This window comes from Mirounga leonina, unplaced genomic scaffold, assembly GCF_011800145.1.
Source record: "Mirounga leonina isolate KUSES-001 unplaced genomic scaffold, KU_Mleo_1.0 Mir_129, whole genome shotgun sequence".
Taxonomy (NCBI): Eukaryota; Metazoa; Chordata; class Mammalia; order Carnivora; family Phocidae; genus Mirounga; species Mirounga leonina.
Genome location: NW_023270323.1, coordinates 40,121,676 through 40,132,802, shown reverse-complemented (window position 1 = coordinate 40,132,802; position 11,127 = coordinate 40,121,676). Strand labels below are relative to the sequence as shown.

The 11,127-nt window shown below is 43.7% G+C and overlaps 1 non-coding gene across 1 annotated transcript; it reads right to left on the bottom strand.

The window, feature by feature from the left end:
• Window positions 1-10,393: 10,393 nt before the first annotated feature.
• On the bottom strand, window positions 10,394-10,515 carry LOC118010966. The gene has a single exon (XR_004679380.1). It is a non-coding gene; the product is annotated as a small nucleolar RNA SNORA26 (small nucleolar RNA).
• Window positions 10,516-11,127: the final 612 nt, after the last annotated feature.

Here is an 11,127-nt window from a genome sequence, read left to right as displayed (position 1 = left end):
TTAACCAACTGAGCCACCCAGGCACCCCAAAAGGATCATTTTAAAATTCTCATTCAGGGCGCCTGGGTGGCTCAGATGGTTAAGCGTCTGCCTTCGGCTCAGGTCATGCTCCCAGGGTCCTGGGATCGAGTCCCACATCGGGCTCCCGGCTCAGCGGGGAGCCTGCTTCTCCCTCTGACCCTCTCCCTTCTCATGCTGTTTCTCTCTCGCTCGCTCTCTAAAAAAATAAATCTTAAAAAAAAATAAATAAATAAAATTCTCATTCAAACGTTCCTACTCTTTCTTTAATGCTGTGCTCTTTAGAATGGCAATAGCACGCACTATCCTTCATTCATTCCTGGAGGGAAAGGGAAGAACTGGGTAGCAGAAGGCCATGAAGTGAGAGACAGTAGTCTTTCTTTAGCTGGGGAGCTCAGATAAGGGAAGTCTCTCAAAGGTACTATGTAAACTGAGACCTCAGTGACAAGAACTCAAGCTACGTGAAGATGGGGACAGGGTGAGCAGTGTGGGCAGCCCTCTGCTGACTGCTAGAGCAAAGATCCCAAGATAAGAACGAACTTGGAGGATTCATGCATCTGATCACACAGGGCTTATAGGCCACTTACGGAGTTTGGATTTTATTCTAATTATGAGAGGAAGCCCTTGGAGACTTGCAGCAGGGGAATTATGTGATATTGTTTATTTATTTTTTGAGTCTCCTTTGCCTAAAGCACAAAGAAAGAATTTTGGGAAGGGAGGACAAGATTAGACCCTGAGAGTGAGGAGGGTTGCAGCAATCCAGGGTAGAGGACTCCGTGGCTGGAACTGGAGTGATGCTGACCGATATTGGGATTATATGGTGGCAGTTGAAAGAATTTGCTGACAGGCTGGTGGATGGCATGTGTCGGATAGAGGGGAAGGGAGAGGAAGCAACACAGGCATACCTCCTCCTACTGTGCTGCATGGTTTACCGTGGCTTTTACCAATCGAAGGCTTGTGGCAGCTCTCTGTGGAGCATGTCTGTCAGCGCCATCTTTCCCCAACAGCATTTGCTCACCTCATGTCTTTGTGTCACATTTTGGTAATTCTCTCAATATTTCAACATTTTCATTATTATTATATTTGTTACGGTGATCTGTGGTCAGTGATTATGACTCACTGAAAGCTCACTTGATCTTAGCCAAAAGGCCGAGAAGCGATGACTCACTGAAGAAGGCTCAGATGATGGTTAGCATTTTTTGGCAAAAAAGTATTTTTAAATGAAGGCATGTACACTTTTTTAGACATAATGCTTATCACACAATTAATTAATAGACCACAGCAGAGTGTAAACATAACTTTTATTTGCACTGGGAAGCCAAAAAATTCATTTGATTTGTTTTATTACAATATTCACTTTATTGCGGTGGTCTGGAACTGAGCTCACAATATCTCCACAGTGTGCCTGGTAGTGAAAGACCATCTGACTTCTGGCTTGAGCACCTGGGTGGATGGTGTCATTATGCATGGTGAGGAAGAAAACTGGAAAAGGAATAATGTTTGGGGAAGAAATTGGGAGTTAAGTCTTGGCCATATAGAGATGCCTATGAAACATCCAGCAAGAGATGACAAATAAGTATGAATACATGAGTTTAGAGTTAAGTGGAGAAATCAGGGTATGAGATCCAGATTTGGGAATCACTGGCACACAGACACTATTTAAAGCCACAGTGCCAGGATGAGGACACTGGTGGAGGTTATTATGTAGATAGAGAGGAACAGAGGGCCTAGAACCACACCCAGACTACTCCAACACTTAGAGATGGAGCAGAGCAGGATTTGGCCATGGGGTACCTAATGGGGCAGGAGAAAAACCAGGAGAGTATATGTATTGATTAGGGTTCTACAGAGAAACGAACCAATAGGACACACACACACACAGACACACACAGATTTATTATAGGAATTGGCTCACATGATTACAGAGCCCAGCAAGCCCCAATATCTCCCAATATCTGCAGAGTGAGTTGGCAAATTGGAGATCAAGGATAGCTGATGGTTTAGCTTCAGTCCAAGTCAAAGGCTTGAGAAAAACCAGGTGAGCTGATCATGGAGTTCCCATCTGAGGGCCAGCAGGCTTGAAACCCAGGAAGATCTGGTATTTCAGTTCAAGTCTGAAGGCAAGAAAAAAGCTGATGTCCCCATTTGAGGGCAGTTAGGCAGGAGAAATTCTTGCTCATGGAAGAGTCAGGCCTTTTGTTCTGTTCAGGCCTTCAACTGATTGGATAAGGCCCACTGATATTAGGGAGAAAAATCTACTTTACACAGTCCACTGGTTTAAATGTTAATCTCCAAAACATGCTCACAGAAACACCCAGGATAATGTTTGACCAAATATCTGGTTACCCCATGGCCCAGTCAAGTTGACACATAAAATTAACCATTATAGTGTGATTCAGGGAGTGTTTGAAAAGAGGAAGTGGCCAACTGTTAAGAATGGCACTTGGAGATCTGTTAAGAACTTAGTAGGACCACTGACTTGGCAAGATGGAGGACATCAGTGTCCTTGATGAGAACAACCTCATTGGTGGACAGAAATGTCAATGGAGAGGGTTGAGGGGAGAAAGTGAGGTTCAGACAGTAACAGGTTCAAGGGCGCTTCATCAAGAAACAGAAAGGAGGCAAAGTGTAGGTAAACATAGCGGTAGGTTGGCGAGATGATACCTTTGGTCTAATTTCTTCTACTTCTTCATGATGTATGAGGCAAAGTCATCAAAAGGGAATGTGTATTTGTTTGGGAAGAGAGTGTAAGATTATTCTGAGGAAAGAGGAGAAGAGAAAGTATGATATAGGTGTCCAGGAAAGCAGGAACTATAGAATTGCTAGGCAATGTTAAATGTCAGTTTTGGATTTGTGATTGTGAACTTAGTTGAAACCTGGCAACTCATTTAGGCATTAGATTCTAGCAACGCCTCTGGTGCAGGTGTAAGCCAGGAGTAGGTGGATGGTTTGGGGTGGCAGGGGGTGGGGTGGGGTAGGGAAGTGGTGAGGGGAGTGGTGAGGTGAGGGGGGTGGTGGTGGTGACGGGGAGTCAGCTAGAGTTGGCACTTGGCCAGGTGAGTGTAATGGAGGGAAAGAAGGTAAGAGAAAAGAATGTTAGAAATATTGAATTTTATCATGTTAAGATTTGTTGATTGAGAAAATCATCCATACTTTCCTTAACAATTATTTTTATTATATGTGTTTACCCACAGTTGTTATTACTATATCCCATAATTCTTTTCTTAATGTTGAATGGGCATCCTCTTAATCTTTGATTTTTCCCAGATCTCAGGTTTGAAAGTCACATTCTACAAAATTGTTGCAAGGTAATAATGCAACTGTTCCCCCTGAAATAATCCTTTGCAGGAGTACTGACTTTTGGTTAAGATTGCTACATTTAAATACTCTATCTTCTATAAAGCCGCAATGTAATGATCAGAATAAAAAGTATCTGTTTCCCAGTAGTCCCTCTATGTAACATTAGAATTGAGAGAGGAACTGAATTTATTTCCTTTTAAGTAATTTAAGTGGTTTTCTTGATCACTTCCATTTTGTACTTAGATTATCTAGATTCCAATGATGGATCAACTTTTAAAGAGGTATCTATATATGTATACATTTATGATATATATATAATTTATTTTATCATACATATATGATAAAATAGTTCATTGTTTCAGAAAAAAATAGATTGATGTGAAAAGTTGGGGTTTAGGAACGAATGGTCAGGGAAGAATTCTTGAGATGTCTTTGGTGCAAAAAGGTGGTTTTATTACACCACAGGGTCAGGATCCCTGGACAGAAAGAGCTGCACGGGGTTGTGAGGAGTGGCTGATTATACACTTTCAAGTTGGGAGGGGGTTAGGGATGGTGTAGGTCTCTAAGGAATTTGGGAAGCAAGGTTTCCAGGACCTTGAGAGGCTAGCTGTTGTTAGGAAAAGATCATTTAGTACTGTCTAGTAAAACCTTAGTCATGAGACTCTTCAGATGTATATCAGTGGGCCATATGCTTGGAGAATGATTGTTAAAATATATCTTGGGGGGTAGAGATAAATAAATTTCCAAAGGGACTTTTACAGGAACCTGGAAGTCAGGCTAATGTCAAGCTAAGGTTGCCTTTTACCTCTAGAAAAGTATTAACATTGAGCAGCTAAGTTCCCTGGAGATGGTCACTCTGCCTGTCCCAAGTACTTATCAATGGGCTGTAAATGATGAGGAAGTTTAATTTTTTTCTATATTTCTTTTGCCTTTGTTCTTCACATCATAAATGAGTTGGGGAAATCAGTATGAACTCATTTATTTTACTATGTCTAGACATAGAAATATAGGTACCAGTAGATACATGGATTCATGTACACAGATTTCCTAGCTTTGCCCACCAAGGGTGGACACCCTCGTAGCCGTGGCAATGAGCACATTATGTGCCCTGATTTTGGTCTCTAAATAACATTATCAGTAAATGGAACCATGGTTCCTTAGAAAATGACTGGTTCTAAGGCTGTGCACGAAAAATATAAGAGGAGGCTGGAGCATCTTGATGTTCCAGAAAGGAAGTCTTTTTTTTTTTTTTAAAGATTTTATTTATTTATTTGAGAGAGAGAATGAGATAGAGAGCATGAGAGAGGGAGGGTCAGAGAGAGAGGCAGACTCCCTGCTGAGCCGGGAGCCCGATGTGGGACTTGATCCTGGGACTCCAGGATCATGACCTGAGCCGAAGGCAGTCGCTTAACCAACTGAGCCACCCAGGCGCCCCAGAAAGGAAGTCTTAAAGAGACAACAAAGGATGGGCGTATGTCAAAAGGATGTAGGAGCCAACTTGAAAGAGCTCTCAGGGGCCAAAGCTGGGACAATTTGAGCCCGAGTAGAAATGATGGTATTGCATTACAGCCAAAGAATAATGTGGATATCCATGATTCCATACTGATAAAAATGATTGAAATAAATCTTCCATACAGTAGAATTTTTAAAGTAATAAACATAGAAGTAGAAAATCACCATTTAAAGACCATGGTAATAATTGCAACAGGCAAGATCTACTGTTGAATGCTACAATTTTGTGAGTTAAAATGAGAAACAGGACATTTGCATAATACTTCAATTTTGATGTTTTTCATTCATTATACCAAAACTTCTAAAATGGTATCAATTTGCAAACAAAACACTTAAGAACAATGTCTTTTGGAGAGCCATCTTAATCCTATTTGTAGGTTAAGATGTTCAAATCACTCACCATTGTTAACAATCATTCAAAGGATTACTCTTAATTCTAAAAGAATTGATGACAATGGCCCTTGATTTGGGGCATCTTTCACTTTCAGTAAATGTTGATAAATAATTCAGTGAATTGCTAAAACACCCAGTGAGCCTTTTGAGCTGGCTAATAAATAATAAACTCCTTTCCCAACCAATGTATTGTGTTCTGTTGAATAATGACAAAGATATTTTTCCTCTAAGTTTCAAATATAAAAAATGTTTTTGTGTCCATCATTAGTAACTTGAAACTATTTTCTAGGACTTTCCATCCCCTACAAACTTTACATATGGAAGCAGAAAAGCTTCTTATCCTTTAACCCAATATTGTAGGGCTTAACATATCTCAAAACCACTCATGCTATTTGGTAAGACTTCATCCTCCCAATAGACATCTCCTAACCTTCCAACGACTGCACTCTCATTTCACTTTTCCTCATAACTTTGTTCATACTTGACATCGTGAAATTAATGGGCTCAATAAATACATTTGCATGTATGTGTGAGGTGTCTGATGCACCTGAATACTTGAAGGGAAACAAAGCAAGCCAGGACAAGAACTCCCAAATCTTTTTTTTTTTTTTAAGATTTTAAAAATTTATTTATTTGACAGAGAGAGAGAGAGAGAGAGAGCATGCGAGCACAAGCAAGGGGGACCGGCAGGCAGAGTAAGAGGGAGAAGCAGACTCCCTCCTGAGCAGAGAGCCCATTGTGGGGCTTGATTCCAGGACCCTGGGATCATGACCTGAGCCAAAGGCAGATGCTTAACTGACTGAGCCACTCAGGCACCCCAAGAACTCCCAAACCTAATAATCAACTTTATTCAAAAGTTTTCAAATTTACACCTGACAAGAGTCAATGCAAAAGTTCAAATCTGCCAGAGATTCACACTGGCTATAGGTGAACTCCAACTTACATGGAGCTAAGCAATGCCCATGGTCATGAGGGCTTGACCTGCATTCTTTCATCTTTACCGCAATCCTCTTCATTGTGATTCAACAAATACACCTGTCTTTGTGAAGCTTACATTCTAGCAGGGAACGGACAACAGGCACTCAAGAGATAATCTAGTTTGTCTTCAGCAGTCACCATGAGCACTGAATCCAAGGGCAGTGGCCATCAACCTTCTCCCAAAATGAAATTAATAAGACTAATTTTTATGGCCAAAAAAGAGGAGTAAGCAGTATTGGCCCTACCCACCCTTTACTGTTTATCTCCATTTTATAGAAGAAAATTGAGGTTACCGTGAATCTAGATTTCTTTTCCTAACATTTTCCCTCAATGGCTTTACACTTCTGCCACTCTGATTTAGCACCCTGCATCCCTCATCTACCATAGGATCCACATACCACACTCAATACTGAAAGCTGCGTGCTTACTTTAATGGCTTCTCCAGGTTCAATGTCAAGAGTTCAGCTGCATTTTGTTTAACATACACAGGAAAGCAACTGATGTAGGACTTCTGCCCAGGAGGTTTTATTATGCTCTGTGCCACTGGAGTAGTCTGTTTCTTCAATCTTTTGACAAAGTTACTATGAGCAATAATCCCACTCTAAGGAGGTACCCAGAATTACTGGATTATTTTTGCATAACTTGAAAGTACTATTTTCTCTATGTAAGTTGTCGGTTTGCTAAAATGTTCACCAGTTTGTTTATATTCAACTTTTAAAAAAGGGGGTGGGACTCTCACTGCCCATGCCCCTTAACATAATCACTTCCAGTAGCTTCTGGCTTATCTACCCTTCCTGAGCGGTCTATTTGCAAAACCGAGTAACTACACATATGTAGACATACACACATTATTTCCTCTGCTTTATGGAAGGGAGCACACCACACACCCCGTTCTGCGTCTTGTTCTTGTTTTTAGTAATGATATAATCTTTAGCAAGTTGTCTACCCTTTGAGTTTATTCACCTGCCAAATGGGGAGGATTTAATAAATGGAAGGACCTCACTATGGGCCGGGACAGATGACGTGTTCAATACAATAAATGTTACCTTGTCCCTACAATCCTCCCAGCTGCAGGCCACGGGATATCAGATGGCTACACCTCACACCAGACAAACTTCCCCTTCAGACTGGAGATTAAATGCACACGGATCAGGAGAGCACACCAAACCCTCTCAGCTTCAGTGGTTTATAGCTTTCGCCTGAAGGGAAGTAAAGAGAGTCTTCTTATAATAACTTAACTTCAGTTATTAAACATACAGGATCTCAGGTTCAAGTGGCTGGGGGCCTGTGAATGAACAGATTAATAGGAGGAAAGTTTATTATATATGTATGTGGGAGTAGGCTATAAAGGGCGGCTGTCAGAACAGCCAGGGATGAGGTTTTATCTACCAGCTTAATGGGATAGGGAATGGGGTATTAAGGCTTCAGTGGGAAAGTATGGAAGGAGCAGATAGGACTTAACACAGTTCTTCGGGATGTCCTGATACCAAATCAGGCTCCTCCCTTCCAAAAGACTCCCTAGGAGAGGGGTTTATGACAGCTGAATTCTCAGAAAGGCCTGCTTTAGTCATCAAAGCGAAGTTTAAAGTAGGCCTCTTTCCGCAGCTGCTGTTTGTTCAGATGTTCTCAGTTTAAAGCGGTCTTTATGCCCTCCTGGTGGGGCTAGCCCCCCGAGTTCCTTGTTTGAACCCTGACATGAAGTTTCACGAGCTAGCAGCCCAGTGTACTGCTGTGAGGAGGAGACTCGGGCTGGAACTCGGGAGGTAAGAGATCTGTGAACGGAAACACAGATCAGGACAAAGACGAATAAGCAGGGAAGAACAAATCCAAACACATGGCCCCATGGGCCACTGAACCGGTCTCTCACGCCTGAGAATAGGTCAGTCCAATTAAACCGTAATTCACTCGTTCGATGTAGATTGTTGACGTGTCCCTTCACACGGTTCAGACGAAACAGGACTTCTTCTGAGTTGTATAGAGGCAGCATTGTTTGCCCATGATTGTACATGTTCTTCCTTGTTGAGCAGCAGATAAATCCAGATGGTGATTCTGGAGTGCAGAGAGTAAACTGCTAACTCTCGATTGGCGGGTTTCCAAGGTCTACACCGCGGCAGCGAATCCTTGTTCTGTCACTTTGGAAATGTTTAGAATTGTTTCTTCTAGATGTGACATTCCCAAACCCGGAGAAAGGGTCCTTATTGAATTGGTGTTGTGATAAATGGGTGGACTGTCCATGATGTCTGGTTGGGTGCATCTATGTGGTGCTACTTGGTTTATTAAGGAGCCTGCGTTTGTGATTTGGTTAGCATTTAAAGTGGGACACCTGGTGAGGGCAGCTGCCAGGTAGCCATGTGCACATCACCCTGACCATTTAGGTGGGAATGCCTTATATACCTTATTACCACCTAAGATATAAACACCAGAGTTGTCGTCCATGGACAAGGTCAGAGTGGAACGTGTGACCCACCAGGCTGGCATCTGGTGTCCGTCATGACTTCTGTATTTGGTTATATTGGCATCCACACATCTCCACTTACCATGTGCCTCTGTCAGCCTGTAAGAGCAAAACAGGTTGCAAAATAATCTGGTATAGAAGACCTTTGGTTTGATTTTGGCAGCTGAAGAGATGGGTGTCATTACCTAACCAGGTCATCCCAGAATTTTGGGCCACCCATATGTAGGCTTGGGTATTGGGCAGACCAACCAGGGGAAAAGCCGAGCTATTCCCGGTCCTACTTGTGTGGCCTGCAAACCAGGAATAATGTCCAGTGACTAGGCAAACATCTGCATCATAATAATCAGTCTTGGACCCATTTACAACATCTATAGAAGGTTTGAAGGTGCCCCATCTGTGGAATCAAACCGTGGTGTTTGATTACAGTATTGTTTTGGTACGTTACCTAGAAGGGTCCAGTGTCATTTTTGACTGCAAAGAGGAAAATTTCCCTCCAAAAGCTTCACCGGAGTAAATGACAGAACTTGAGCTTCTGTAGAAGTTTCCTAATGCCAAGTAGAGTGATTTTGTCCTCTTGTTTGTGGATACCGATCCCTTTTCTACATCCGCTGCACAGAATGGGTCCACCAGGTATTTCCATGGGCAGGAACAAAAACTAGTTAGGTTCCTGCGCATTATATAGATGTTGATATAACCAGCAATCAGATAAATAGCTAAGGTGTCAGGGTTTGGAAGAGTGGTGGGTGTGGGTAATGGGGTTGTGGTAGAATTGTTGAAAAAGCACCAAGGATTAGTTGAAGCAAGACACTGTTTGAAAGGGAGCCCACAGTGGAGGAACACAGGGAGGATAGTTCAGGACAAGCAACCTCCAGCCAATCTTTCTGTAAATAAAAGAGGAAGGTCTTTTAAAAAAGATCTCTAGGTCAGAGAATTTTCCAGGTCAAGGAGAAAGGCTTCAATGGAAAATAAATGAAGACAACCTTCTTGATTCAAGATTTTGGACAAAGCTGCCTACTTCATGGTGCCATCTGCTTCTGGAGCCTGAGTAGGCTCTGGAAATCCTCAATTTGAGGTCACTCATAGGGACAGCCTTCTAATTGTTATAGGGGTGATGATCTGGATCTAGCATGGGTGTGTCTTATGTGAATCCTGGAAGATTTTTATTCTGATGACAGTGTAGATGGTTAACAGTATTTCCTAAAGCCTTTCCCAGTGAGCTGATAATGCATATTTTCTTCTAAAAACTTTGATGTATACTCCATCTCCTGGTAGAAAGGTATGGCAAGGCTTGTTAGTAAGTGAAGACCATGTTTTTTTCACCTGTTGATCATATGCTCCAACAGTTCTTATATATAACTAGTCAACATATTGAATTGTTCACTCAAGGCCCCATATGCTCACCCAATCCAGGAATGGAAGGTTTAGAGATGTCAGCAGGCATGGGGTGACCAAAAACTATTTCAAAATGGGTCAGTTTCGAGTATTCTGGATCGGTTGTTCCTACCCAGTGAAGTCTGGCTCCAGAGGCTTTGTGACCTTTGTCAGCCTTCAGATGTTCTCAATTCATAGTCTTTATGTCTTTCTAGTAGGTTGTTCCTGCCTTCAGAGACAAATGCCAACACTTTCACTGAATGTACCATCAATGCTAAGGTTAAGTTTGATTTCATCACTTGTGCTCTGAGGCGTGTTAAAATATCAGGAGGGTGCTTGAACCGAAAGAAAACTTTCCTCTGGTTCAGCTGTGACTCCAGACAGGATCCAAAGAGGAGTTTTACAATCTCCTCCCTGGGTTTTATGGAGACTTATTTTACCCTTCTGTGTTAGCCTCTTAAGGCACCATGTCAACCTCAAAAGGGCACAGGAAAGGGCCTTTGGGGATTTTTACAGGGTTCTCTCTAGGATCCCTGCACGCCTCCCTCGTCAATATCCCCCGCATCTCAGCGCTTTCGGGAAAACCCACCGGAAGCAGCTGTTGTGCGGGGGGAGCCCGGGAACGTGCATTCGCTCTATCCGAAAGGCCCGCCAATTTGGGGCCCTTAGAACCGAACACGTGGGAACCCCGGTCGCCACCCGCCACGTGCTCCGGGCCTGGGTCCCCGTCTTTCACCCCAGGACGGGGACCTACCTGCGCGTAGAGCTCAGGCCGCTGCAGCCCGCACACGTCGGCGACAGACTCCCGGGTCCCCGGGTCGGGCCGGGCTGGGCTCCCGCAGCCGCAGGCGGGCCGGCCCCGAACCCGCGACAAAGCAACCGCGGCGGCGCCCTGCGGGAGCGAAGCGCGAGGCTGTCAGGGCGCCCGGGCCTGGGCGCGGGGAGGCCTCCGGGCGGCCCCGCGCGGCGTCTGTGCCTCGCGCGGCCCCGGGACGAGCTGGGCCGCCCGCCCTCCCGGGCCTCCGAGGACTGCTCTACCCCTCCGTTCTGGCCGCCAGGAGCAGCGGAGCTCCGGACGGGCAAAGCTCGAGGGGACGCGG